Source organism: Macaca thibetana, chromosome 7 (assembly GCF_024542745.1).
Source record: "Macaca thibetana thibetana isolate TM-01 chromosome 7, ASM2454274v1, whole genome shotgun sequence".
NCBI classification, from domain to species: domain Eukaryota; kingdom Metazoa; phylum Chordata; class Mammalia; order Primates; family Cercopithecidae; genus Macaca; species Macaca thibetana.
The window spans coordinates 164,664,400-164,678,786 of NC_065584.1; positions in this window are offsets into that span (position 1 = coordinate 164,664,400).

The following is a 14,387-nucleotide window of genomic DNA, read 5'->3' on the forward strand; positions in this document are numbered from 1 at the left end:
TGGCAAGTGGGAGCTAAATGATGAGAACACATGGACACACACAGGGGAACAACACACACTGGGGCCTATTGAAGGGTGGAGGGTGGGAGGAGGGAGAGGATCAGGAAAAATAACTAATGGGTACTAGGGTTAATATCTGGATGATGAAATAATCTGTACAACAAACCTCTGTGACACAAGTTTACCTATGTAACAAACCTGCACATGTACTCCTGAACTTCAAAGTAAAAAAATAAATTAATTATTTAACAACATGTGTTCAGTAAATTCTAATGTTCTGCATCAGCACGCTATATCATTTTGTCAATATTTCCTGAAACATGGTGGGTTCTTTCAACATGCATATTAGATTTTTACTTATTTCAAGGAAAAATTTATTCTATCACAACTTTGGCTATATTTTGGTGTCACTTGTTTCTATGTCATTTATTCTATAGTTTCTTGCACATAATTTATTTTGTTGGATGATGTTGGATCATCTTTATTAATCACTTATATCCATTAGTCCTTCTTGAACTGCTTTTCTCTCTTGATTATTCTCAGCACTCAATTGAGTCTTTCTTCTGTGTTAGCAATTCAATTTTCAGCTATGGCCATTCTAATCCTTGAAAATTCTAATTTAGTTATAAATTATGTAATGCATTGGGTGTTTTTGTTTCTCTGCATTCCTCTTTTTCTTCTTATTCTGTTTTTCTTTTTAAATCTGTTGTCAAACACTTGTTTAATAAAATTCATAGTTTTATTTAGCTCTTTAGAGTAAAATACTGTCAGGTGATCTTTCCTGTAAGTTGTCCTCTTTTGCAGACTGTTTATCTGTCTTTAGTGTGCTAGATTGATCTTACCTTTTCCTGTACTATTTTAATAAAACCATTATTTTTCTTGTTAACAGTTACAGAATTGTTCTCAGACTCTGTTCTCTGCAATTTCCGTATGTTAATCCTCTAATTCTTATAACATAACCCTATTAGGCAGATACAAGTATTTGCTCCATTTTAAAGACGATGAAACTGTGCATTTGAATAATTACTATGATGTTTCTTTTCATTTTGCTCAGGCTTATGTGGGCACTTTCATCCACACCTTTTCCTTGCTATAGTTTAGTACAGATGAGTTCTCTTTGGCACCATGTTCACCTTAATAAACACCTTATACCTGTTTATCTTCCCTTTCCAACTATAGTCTGGGGACTTGGATTAATATGACCTATTATTTCTATAACCACAGAATTTGGAAAGAGGGGGAGAAAGACAGAACTCCCCATTCAAATGTTATATAAAATATCCTGGGTTTGTTACTCTTAACTAAAAATGCTTTATTAGATCTCTAAGTTCAACAAAGAGCCTTGAAAAAATCAATATTCCTGTATTTTTTCTCTGCATTAGATGCCATCCTAGGATGCTGCAATGACTGAAACTGAAGCTTTTTCTCTTGAGGATTTTCCTTTATGTTTCCTCCAAGTAGCTCACTCACCTCCCTAGTGTATTTCTTCTGAAATTTGGGATTTAAGGGGAAACTCTCAAGATGTGTTAACAAGTCCATCTTCTTTCCCCAATGTAGCTTCGAGGTGGGGTAGAGGCTATGTTAAGACCCACATGGAATCTTTCCAGTAAGGTTGATTTCCTTCTTAGGACCCCATTTTTAAACTTAGGACATGAAATGGTATCCCTTCCTGGTTTCCTTTTTTATTATTTTATTATTTTTTATTTATGTGTTCAGGTAACAGGAAGTTTCTATGACCTGGATTCATCCTTCTATCTTCACCGAAAGCTTGACTGGTACTTTATGACATTAAATAAATATATCTTGTAACCAATGTTTGCTTTTCCGCAGAATAGAATATTTCCATTTTATCATAAAAGCCTTGTATATGTATGGTATCAAAGTACTGAGATTCAACTACAAGGCAAGTCTTATGTTTTGTTTCATTTTTTATATGTCTATTCTATGAACTAAGTATCACTTGAAAAAACACAGTCTTCAAAAGCTGTTAACAGTTTTCAGACTAGGGGACTTCCAGAATTTTCCTCCTTTTTGTATGGTTACATTGGTAAAGATACTTTAATCATAGATAGTTTCTGGACATAGTCTTCCTACAATCTAAGAATAGAAGTTGATCCTTTAAAATCAGACTTAGAAAAATAAATAAAAATTTACAAAAATAAAATTACATATAGGAACTTAAACTTTTACATTTTTGTGTAAAATGAATACACAAAAATTCTCAAAAGAAAAATGTTCCCATTACATATGTTTTAAGTGATTCTCCCCTTGGAAGCCATCTCTGAGGAGATATTTTTTAAATGTTTTAAAATATAGCCTCTACAGTGTTTTTCCCAATTGCTAAGTTGAGACCTGATTCATACTTCTGATTTTGCTCTTTGGGATGGGAGAAGGGCGAATAGAAACGATGATTAATTGCAAACAAACCACTTCCGTGAAGCCACAGCAGGGGGAGGGCAAAATCAGATGCCTTCTGATTCACTTTAAGGAAGAGATTTGCTCGTCTTCCTTCTTTGGTTTGTGTCTTTGGCTTGTGTCTGTCATTTGGCCCCCAACCGGGATGTGTTTTTACATTCATTTTGTGTTTAGAAAAGATATATCCAATCAAAAGGTTTAAGCTGCTCTTGACACTGATAAAGTGGATGAAGATAAAAAAGGAAAACGTAGTGTCTTTGTCTGTTTCATGCTGCAATAACAGCACAGGGCTCACTGTATTACCAGGGTTAGGGCTCAGTGTGTGACCAGGACTGGGGTTCAGTATGGACCAAGGTCAGGGCTCAGTGTGTGACCAGGATTGGGGTTCAGTATGGACCAGGGTCAGGGCTCAATGTGTGACAAGGGTTGGGGTCCAGCTTGTGATTACGACCAGAGTTCCATCTGGAGCTGCTGTCATAAGCTAATGTTTTAAGGGCCTTGGCTTCCCCTTACAGCAAGATCACAAGGGCTCAGGGACTGCCTGCTGAGAGCAAGGTAAGGTAATCCTTAAGAGAATGGGCTGCGGAGTAAGGCTGGTTCAAATGCTGACTCACTATTTGCCAGCTCTCACCCTGGGCAATGTCCTGAGCCTCTAAAGGTTGCATTGCTCACCTGTAAATGAAAATAAGAGGATGCACCTGTGTTAGTTCATTTGCGCTTCCATAGCAGGATACCTGAGACTGAGTAACTCATAAAGAACAGAAATTTGTTCTCTCTGAATTCTGGAAGCTAGGAAGTTCAAAATGAAGGTGCCGGCATCTGGTATGGGCTTTCTTACTGCATCCTCACATGGCAGAAAGCAGAAGGGCAAGAGAGCACTAACTCCCTTCCTCAAGGGCATCTAGTAATCTCATTTATGAGGGAGAAACACTCATGGGCTAATCACCCCCTAAAGGCCTCATCGTTTAATTCTGTCACATTAGTAACACCTGAATGTGAGAGGGAAGGTAGTCAAATTAGGTATGTTGATTTATCCATTCCTAAGGCTTCAATGCCAGGGACTAGTCACGTCTTTAAGCTACATCTCTCTCCTGAGCTCCAATGCCTATTCAACTTCTCCATGCAGAGGGGTCTCAGACTCAGCATGTCACAAACCAACCTCAGCTTTGGCCACACTCACACTCATCAAACTGCCCTGGACCTCTCCTTTTCTCAGTGGATGGTGTCACTTAGGCCAACCAGAAACTTAGGAATCAATCTTGACCCTTCCATCCTCTTCCTCCAGTCCAGTCAGGAAGCAGGTTATGTAATGTAATTATACTTTTTTTTTTTTTTTGAGATGGAGTTTCACTCTTGTTGCCCAGGCTGGAGTGCAATGGCACCATCTCAGCTCACCACAACCTCCACCTACCGGGTTCAAGCAATTCTCCAGGTGCAGCCTCCCAAGTAGCTGGGATTACAGGCATGCACCACCACACCTGGCTGAATTTTTTTTTTTTTTTTTTTTTTTTTTTTTTTTTTTTGTATTTTTAGTAGAGACAGGGTTTCTCCATATTGGTCAGGCTAGTCTCGAACTCCTGATCTCAGGTGATCCGCCTGCCTCGGCCTCTCAAAGTGCTGGGATTACAGGCGTGAGCCACTGAGCCTGGCCATGTAATTCTACTTCTAAAATATCTCCCAGGGGCATCCCTTTCTATCACTGTTGCTACTGCCATGCTTTAGGCCTCTTTATCTCTTGTCTAAGAGATCAGAATATTCCAGTTAGTCCTCTGATAGATGGTGTTTACCAAGGTAGCTGTGCCAATGTCTCCATCCCCCAGGTCTTATGCAATATGACCTTGCCTCCCCCGCATCAAGAGTTGGAGTCTATTTCCCTTCTTCTTGAGTCTGAGCTGGCCCTGTGACCTATTTAAACCCATGAAAGCAGCATGGTTGTAATGTGGAAGTAACTTCCAAGGCTGGCCGTAAGACGCCTGCCTTTGCACTTGGAATGCTCCCTCCTGGAAGCCAGGCCCTGTATAATAAATTCAACTGCCCCCAAACCATCATTCCATGAAGAATCCTAAGTAACTCTCTTCCCACTAGAGAGGGAGAGAGAGGCCATGCGGAGGAGCACGGGGGTGCCAGGCTGAAGGATGGGGCTTTCTCAGTCCTTCCAGTCCAGCCCAACCACCAGCTAAGCCACAGCCAAACCATGCAGAGCAGAACTTCCCAGTCCTACCCTGCCTGGATCCCTGACCCACAGCAAGTGAGGAGCAAATAAAATGTTATTGTATAAAGCCACTACGTTTTGGGGTAATTTATTATACAGCAATTGATAACTAAGACAGTTCCTCTGCCTCTAGTCCTGCTACTCTAGACCCTTGCCATCTTGCCACCAGCACTGTGTTCCTGAACTCTGCTAGGACTATGCCACTCTTTCCTATAGAATTCACGCCAAACTTCTTAACCCTTTACTAAATATCTTCTTAGTCAGCCCCCTTCTATCCTCCCCAACTTCAGCTTTTGTCATTCCTTTTTTCACACCTGCCTTTCCCAGTTCCCTCAATGCCCCTGACATTCATCACCCCATGAGTTGTACCGTGTGATCCTATATCCCTGGAATAGCCTTCCTTCATCCAAACTATACCTGGTATAAACCCAATGCCTCTGAAGTCTTAGAGGAACAATAGCCTTCACCTATGAAACACCTCTGCTAGCGCCACTTGTCTACTGTCCCCTTTCTAGACCTGACCATATGCTGGAATCACTAGGATACACTGTTAACAATACACATTTCTCAACTTATTCTCAACCTACTGTATCATGGCCTGTGGATGAGGCCTACAAATATGAATTTTTGAGGCACCTCAAGAGTTACAGACACAGCACAGTAGAAACTGGTGTTAGGGCTGACTCCCTTCCTCAAGGGCATCTAGTAACCTCATTTATGAGGGAGAAACACTCATAATTATTTGCCGAGTTGCCTCTTTTCACCACTAGGCTGCCGTTCCCATAGGGCAGTAACCGCCCACTTATCTCTGTGTCCGTGGGTTTAGCCTCCTCCCCTATTGAGTATAGGAACGAAGGAGTGGCTTTCAGGAGGTCTGAAATGCAAGTCAGAAAGGCCAGGAGATCAATGTCCTTCTTGAAGGAAGAAAGAAACCAAAGAAGCCAGGAACTGGACCTCAGTTCTTGTGCCCATCACCTACAACTCAGCACGGTACTTCCCACACTTGTCCCTTTAGTAAGCCCCCAGAGTACAGAGACTGCATCTCTATCCCAGAGCCTGGTCTAGTGCTGGGAATATAATAAGCGCCATAAAAATTGGTGGAATGAAAGTTTCTTGTAAGCCAAGAGGAAACAGACCAGTTCTGATGGAGGCTTCTCCTATGGTTGGTTTCAGGCCATGTCGCTCAGGCTTGGTCTTGGTAACACTGATCTTAGCTGTTCATAGACATTTCCTTCCACACTTCGTCCAGTTCTGAAAGGGCTAGATACCAGTTAAGTGTCTGCCCTGCATAAAAGATCTGTCTACAGCTACCTATGAATTCTTGTTTAATTTTCACTCACAAAATGCTTCTGGACATCTCTGTGTCTGAGGGTGCCGCATCATTATATCAAATCCCATGATTATATCCAGAAAGGTTAATGTTTATTTATGTGGCTGGGTTCCACCCTAAGGAGGCAACCTCTAGCTAAGTGTTCAAGAGAACAGTTGCTGATTTATTAAGACAAATAGAAGCATCAATGACACAAAATCAGTTGAAAGGGAAATCAAGTGATGGAGTGTTTTCCTGACCAAGACATACTCTCTTTTGCACTAAATATTCAAAAGGCAGTTAAGTTGGCATCAATTCACTGTAACTATTTATTTCTTGAAGTCAGATTTTGTATATTCTTACCCATCTTTACAGATTTTCTGTTAAAAAAATGTTTTTCTCAGAGATGTGTTTCTGGAGAACAATGAGAATGATAGAGCTTAAAATTATGCAGAATCATTTTCATATTTTAACAAAGAGATCCAGAGTTTAAATTGGAGTCAGCCCTAGAGGGAGCTACGTCAATAAACAAATAGTCCTTGATGCCTTTAAGGGTCCTGAAAATGTTTCATGCACTAGCTGGCAACCAAACATGACCAGCCCTTTTGCTTTAATTTAAAGCCATTTATCCACTGACGGGTTTGATATTTGGGCTGAGAGTGAACCGAAAGCCTGCCAGCCAGTGATGCTCATTAATTCAGAGCTTTCCTGCAGAACCTCATTCCTGCTTTTTTGTAGTATGGGCTCCCAAGATTTCCTGCCAAGTGGGACATGGCCTTGTACCCGCACCTGCAGGCTTCTCAAAGAAGCTTGTTTTTCCCAGTGAGGTGTCACACCTCGATCAGCCCAACTGTAGCACAATAGACTTCAAGCATGTAAAGTTTTCACTTTTCTTGAATCAGAGGTTTGGCTCTCAGATTTAGTACTTGAATCAAATAGCTGTGCAAGAAAGAAGCTGATGTGAACATCATGCACTTAGTTTCTATCTCACTGCATTTATTTAAAGAATGTGTTTGAGAACCTGTCATACACCAGGCACAGTTCTAAATGGTGAGGATACAGAAAGTAAGGAAAACAGACCATGTGCCTGCCTTCATAAAGCTTACATCATTTGTGGAGAAAGACAGACCATAAATAAGTATACAAAGAAATAAGATAACTTCAGATGGTGAACTGTGCTATGAAGAAGATAAAACAGAGTAATGAGATAAAGAGAAGGAAGTGTCTCTGAAGATGTGATATTTGAGCAGTGACCTGAATGTTGAAGAGAAGCCAGCTGTGCAGCAGTCTAGGGGAAAAACACTCCATGCAGAGGGAATGGAAAACGCAAAGGTTCTGCGGCTAGAACAAATTTGGAAGATCTGAGTGTTTGTGAAATAGAAAATAATAATAAATTATTATCTACATATATTATGTAAGTATAATATTTATATTATTTAAATGATATACATTATATAATATACTGTTATAATGTGTTATTGTAATGTAAACATGTATTACATATATGTAATGCGTGAGCAGCATCATGCAGTGGGGAAGGCGGGGGAGTGTTCCCCCTGGAGTGAGTAAAATGATAAGGTTAAGTAACCATACATTGACAAGCTTTTATACAATGTCTTTATCTCTCCACTCAATTCAGAATCTCCAGTACATGTGCATTACTTGGAATGCCAGGTATAAGGCAACAGCTGTTTATTCATTTCATATTTATTCAGTACTTACTTTGTGCCACATGGAAGGCTAGAATAGGGATCAACAAACTTTTTCTGTAAAGACTATGAGAGTGAATATTTTAGGCATTGTAGGCCACATAGGCTGTCTCTCACATACTGTTTTGTTCTTACCATGCTCTAAAAATGTAGAAACCACTCTTAGCGTTAGGGCTGTACACAAACAGGCTGCAGGTTAGGTTTCACCTGTGGGCTATAATTTGCCAACTCCTGGACTTAAGATGAACAAGACATGTCCCTATCTTTAAAACGCTCTAAATCTAGTAGGGAAGAAGATAAGAAATTATAATACAAAGTGATAGAGATGACTTCACAGCAGAATGAGAGGAAGGGAACTTCCTGCATTGTTACAAGGAAGGGCACTTAACCCTATATTGGAAAACCAAAACATGCTTCCTACAGGAAGTGCCATCTAAGGTAATGAGCAGAAGATGACCAGGTCAAGAGGGGAAAGTGAATATTCCAGGTTGAAAGCCAGCATTGGCAAAAGCCTGGAAACAAAAAAGATCACAGGACAAATTCTGGGAACTGCAGATCTCTTCACTGTCTTTAAAACCAAGGGCTAGAAACTCAAATTTCTATAAAGGCCAGATGGGTACAAATCACAGAGTACATAAAGCAGGCTATGGAAGGAGCCACAGCTCAGCAAGAACACTGCTAATCTGGGTGCCAGTGACGGGGACACAGTAGGAGGTGATGGAGACGGTGCCCTATGGGGCAGCTGGTGCTTAGCTTCTGCCGACTGGGGATGTGGCCCAATGTTAGCAAATCTGATTTTTCAGAAGACAGAAGAAGATGTTGATATCTTTGATAGTTTTGAAGTTTAAGTATCTTTGAAATATTCCATATTGGCACTTGCCTGTAGTCCCAAATAGTTGGGAGAATTAAGTGGGAGGATCACTTGAGCCCAGGAGTCTGAGGCTGCAGTGAGCTGTAATCATGCCACTGCACTCCAGTCTGGGTGACAGAATGAGACCCTGTTTCAAAAAATTTATATATACATATATAAAATATATACTTTTTTCCAAAGATTGGTGATGCATTTGTATTCATTTTAACCACTGTGAAGGTAAATATTTTGTAGGTCTTAAAAAACATATCTGCATGCCAACTTTGGCCCCCTGGCCTTTGGTTTGCAGGCTCTGGGCTTCATCAAAAAGGGCCAGAGATGAGACTAAAGAGTCAGTCAGTATCATGTATACTGGCAGGAGAGGGGAGGGGAGGGAAGGGGGAAGAAGAAGAAGAAGGAAGAAGAAAGAAGAAAAAGAGGCGGCGGAAGAGGAAGAAGGAGGAGGAAGACCAGAGGAGGAGGAGAAAAGAAAAAGGGAAAACTGGCCACATCTCAGAGCTCAGGTATAACTTGATGCTATGGTGCATTTTTTTTTTTTTTTTTTTTTTGAGACGGAGTCTCGCTCTGTCCCCCAGGCTGGAGTGCAGTGGCGCAATCTCGACTCACTGCAAGCTCCGCCTCCCGGGTTCATGCCATTCTCCTGCCTCAGCCTCCCCAGTAGCTGGGACTATAGGCGCCAACCAACACGCCCAGCTAATTTTTTTGTTTTGTTTTGTATTTTGTAGTAGAGACGGGTTTCACCGTGTTAGCCAGGATGGTCTCAATCTCCTGACCTCGTGATCTGCCTGCCTTGGCCTCCCAAAGTGCTGGGATGACAGGCGTGAGCCACCGCGCCCGGTCACATTGTGTGTTTTATAAGGGAGAGGTCATGTGGATCAGCTAAGCTGTGAAAGTTGAACTTGTTTTTTTCACGAAATGAGTCTGTTTATTTATTCCTTCATTAGCAAATATTTACTGCACACCAACCATGCACCAGCTCCCTTCTAGGCATTTAGTGTACATCAGTGAACAAAGCAGACAATGATCCTTGCCCTCAAAGAATTACTGTTCCAGGGAGTGAGAGGTGGAAGAGGAAAACAAAAACATCAAAAGTAAATACACAAATCAATGTTTTAGGAGATCATAGGTTCCATAGGGGAAATAAGGGAGGGCATGAGAGATAGAGAGGAGGTGGAGAGAAACATGTAGTTACAACTTTGAGTAGACGAGTCAGGGCAGACCTGGAGAACAGAATTGCAGATGAGGGAGTAGGCCATGCAGATATCTGAATCAGAATTACAGCAGAGGGAACAGTCAGAAGGCCCTGAGGGCAGAGTGTGCCTGGTGTGTTAGAGGACCTACTAGGAGACCCTGTAGCTAGAGGATAAACGGGAGAAAGCCATAATAGCAGCAGTAACAGTGGAAGATAGAAAAGATAGTATTGGCTAACTCCTGCAGCTGTTTGCATATCCGTGGGAAGAAGAAAACCTCCATCACCCACAAAAGCCTCTCTATAAAGATGCTGTCTCCAGCAACTGTTCCAAGGAGGCTATCAGCTTCCAGGCAGGCCCCAGGGCACTCTAGCCTGAGCCCGACACCTTGGAATCCTAGATTCCTAGACCAGTCAGTGGTCCTCAAACTAGGGAAGGTACATCTCTAGGGGTTGGTGGAGACTTTTTAAGGGATACCTGGACATGGATGAGCTTAAAGGAATCATCATCCAAGCATTCAGCCTCTGTGTAATCTGTACTAAAGCTGATCTGCCAAAGAATGACACCCTTCCTCACCAACCCTTTGTCCACTTGACAAAAGAAAGGTAAAAGCACGCCCATCCTATTCTCACTACGAGGCATTGTCGAGGGTATAAAAGCCTCCAGAGAGCCCAGCAGGGGAAAGTCCCTCAGTGAGTCACTGCAGCATCAGATCCTTGGGGCTCTCGGCTTTCCTGCTTACTTATTTTCCTGTTGGGGTGCAGGAGTGTTAGGTATGCAGCCTCCATGGGATGTTTTCAATTAGGTAAGAGTAGAGAGCAGTAGGGAGTAATAACAATTTTTGTTTAAAGACTTTGCCTCTCTTGTCCCCAGGCTATTGTCATTGCTCTTAAGGGAGAATCTTGTTAGAGCAAAGTAGACAATGCAGGCAGACAGAGGGAATTTTACAACCCGCCTCTTCCACATATTTAAACAAAGGCAATCACCTGACAAGGTGGATGCTTTGCAGCTACACCTCCACCTGCCAGCCACCATGCTTTCCATGAACTCCACCGTGTTACTTGGTACAGATTAAGGAATAAGCTTTTGTAGAGAGGAGAATATTCACAAGGCCTAAGCCAGTAAGGGAAGAGGAGCCAGGCTCCCAGGCTCCTGTGGGTGGTGGCCTGGGGATTCACTGGTCAGGCAGACCATGTCTACCCTCCAGGGGAGGAGTTGTGCCTGGAACTGGGTCATTTTATAGAGCAGCCGTAAGAAAGCAGCCTTGCCCATGGGGGACAGGTTGTTTGGGGCTTGGCATTTGGCTCTGATGTGCCAGTTGTTTACCGGGGTTGTCTGGCCTGCAAGCTGGCCGGCATCTGGGGCCTTGTAAAGTCCCGCCCTGCCTATCAGGGAAGGAAGCCACCAATCCCTATACCTCCCCAGGGACTAAATAGCAGGGACAGGGAATCCCCTCCTTTTCTTTGCTCATTTCCAATTTCTCCTTCCCGATAAAGCTCCTAAACCCATACCATGGGACACTGTGGAATTTGTCTAGAGCCCTGTACATTGGAAGTGGTGACCCCTAAGGGACTCAACAGTCCCTTGCAGATGAATACTGCAGAGAGAAACCCTGCATGCTGAGGTTATGGCCTTTCGGAAAGAGCAGAAAAGATGAAGTAGGTTACTCCAGGGTGGGACATGTGCCCCGTGGAGTAAAAGATGTCACTGGGATAGCAATCAGGCTTGGCTGGACCACTTCGAATGGAGCATGACATTGGAATAATAAATGATCAAGTGGCTTTTGTGTCTAAAAGTCAACACAGCCCTGGAGGAAAAGTCATCCAGCACTAGGGGATGGTGGCTGGGGGCTGCATGGTCTGTCCAAAGGCACCAATATCCTTCCACCCTACTATGTGTCATAGGTCTCTAGGAATCCCCTCCAAGATTGCTAGCAGGGTTGCAGCAGCCTGACACCTTAGAAATCACCAAGGAGTTTGGGGAGGCCTGGTATAGATAGGGATGTAACAACACTTTAAAAAATTAGGGTTCCCTGTCCCTCAGTTAAACCATCACCACAGGAGGAATGGCTGGATGCAGATACGAGTTTGCATCCAAAGAGTCAAGTAAATCTGCAAGCAGGCAGGCAATAGGGAGGGGTGACCCAGGGCTGCTGTAGAGCATGTGGCTGGACTGATCCCAGGAGGAGTGGGGGACACTTGTGCCTTCTGGAGACAGGTGTCTGGGAGCAAAGAGTTCTCCAAGATGCCGAGTCCTCTGGGAGACAGCCTGCCAAGTAGGATGAATCCCTTTCTAGAATGGAGGGGTGGGAGGAAGAATTAGTTCTGCGCTTTGGGCCAAGTTCATGGGGAGTTGACCAGTCACTGAGTCCCAAATGGGACTCAGAAAGTTCAGATTGAAGTGAACAGAGTTAGATGGGATAGGAAAATTAAAGCAATTGTTGAGGAAAGAAAATATTCAGAAAATACTCAAGGAGCAGGAGGAAATCATGTAGTGAATTGGGTGAGGAGTTTCTGGAGGGGAAGACCCACCTCTCCCTAGAGGTCAGGGTCCATCCTCCACAACCCCCTTGCTCAGAGCTGCTCACAGATATTGTTGACAGCATCTGGCGCCACCCCCATCAGGTACCGAGAGTCCCTCTCCCCTGCTCTGAGTCCACTCAGACATGGGGCACTGCGGCTTCCCCATCACCTTCATCCAAGGGAGGCATTACACCAAAAATCAGAGGAAACCCAAATATTCAAACGTTCAGCATTTTTCACCTCCTATTAGCCAAAGAGAAAACTATAGCATAACTTCCAGACTGATTCATTTTTAGCAATTGGATATTGTTCTCTTTCACTTACCATATAAGGAAACTTTGATCATGCTGTTTCATAAAATTAATGGAGTTATTTCTCATCTTTATATTTGACTTTTGTTTAATTATTCTCCAAAGCAGAAAAACAATGTTTGATACATGCACGTATCCATATTTAGCAGACCTAGTTTACAAAAGTCCTTTGACAAACATATAACAGTGGCCTATACAAATTCAGAGCAGAGGCACTGCATATGGATTTATGATCTTGTTCTTATTAACATTGTGAAATGGATAAATCACATTAGTGCTGCATCATTTTAATCTTGACTTGACTGATTTTATTATCTATCCTACAAGATGTGGTCCATAATTTTTTGCCAGTAGTATTTATAATAGTCCTTGAAATGCTTATTAACGTGTTTGGTTGAATTGAAAAAACAATGTCAGATTTTTATCTTAAGAGAAAATAAGAATTATTTGTCTGATTGGTTTTACAGGGAGGATTGACTTTGCCAAGTAGATTATATGGAAGTTATTTTTCACATATTTAATAAACCAAATCTATAGTTCCAGGATTTTGATGAGAATACATTCAAAGCACATGATAACAGAAAAGCAGTATATAAAAGTAGAAGGAAATTAATAACATATTGATCTTTTCCAACAATTTAAAAAATACGTCTGGTTAAACAAGGTGCCTCTAAGAAAAAGAATAGCTGGGATTATTAACAGTTAATTGACAGTATTGTAAAAGCCTTTTTTGTATACCTCCCAGGAACTGAAATAGGGAATCAGGCTCTAATGAATGAACAACAGATCCTTTTCCACGTCAGGCAGTTCCCAACTCTTTGCTCTTAACAAAATTAAAAATAATCTTGATTATAAATTAGTGTATAATTTTTGACAACTCAAAAGGTAGTCAAACAATCGAGCGATGGTGATATAGCAAATTTCCATTTCTGTGTACTTTTTATGTGAACATATTTTCTCAGTGCTTACATCTATAAAAAAAAGAGTAGTGATAATACAGATGTTGGACTCTGCTTCATTGCATAAATGTCATATTCATACAGAAATATATGAAATAATTAAGAAAATGCCTCATCATCTCATTAACAAATGTATTTCCAATGAAAATTACTTATGTTTAATACAGTCAGATGTCAACGCCAAGGATATGTTCTGAGAAAGGCATTGTTGGTTGATTTTGTTGTACGAACATCACAGAGTGTAGTTACACAAACCTAGATGTATAGCCTACTTCACACCTAGGCTATATGGTAGAGCCTATTTCTTCTAGGCTACCAACCTCTACTGCACGTTAGTGTACTGAATACTGCATGCGATTGTGACATACTGGTAAATTTTTGTATATCTAAACATTGAAAAGGTACAGTAAAATTACAGTATAAAAGGTTTTTAAACAGTACATTTCTCTAGAGCACTTCCCATGAATGGAGTTTGCAGGACTAGGAGTTGCTCTGGGTCAATCAATGAGTCGTTAGTGAATGTGAAGGTCTAGGACATTTCTGTACACTGCTGCGGAATTTATAAACATTGTGCATTTAGGCTTTATTTTAAAATATGTGTTTTCTTCAATAATAAATTAACCTAAGCACACTGTAACATTTTTACTTTATGAACGTTTTCATTTTTTCAACTTTTTGACTCTTTTGTAATAACACTTAGTGTAAAACACACATTGTACAGCTGTACAAAACATTTTCTTCTTTTTTTTTTTTTTTTTTTTTTAAGACAGAGTCTCCCTCTGTCACCCAGGCTGGAGAGTACAGTGTCATGAGCTCACCTCACTGCAACCTCCACCTCCTGGTTTCAAGCGATTCTCCTGCCTCAGCCTCCCAGGTAGCTGGGATTACA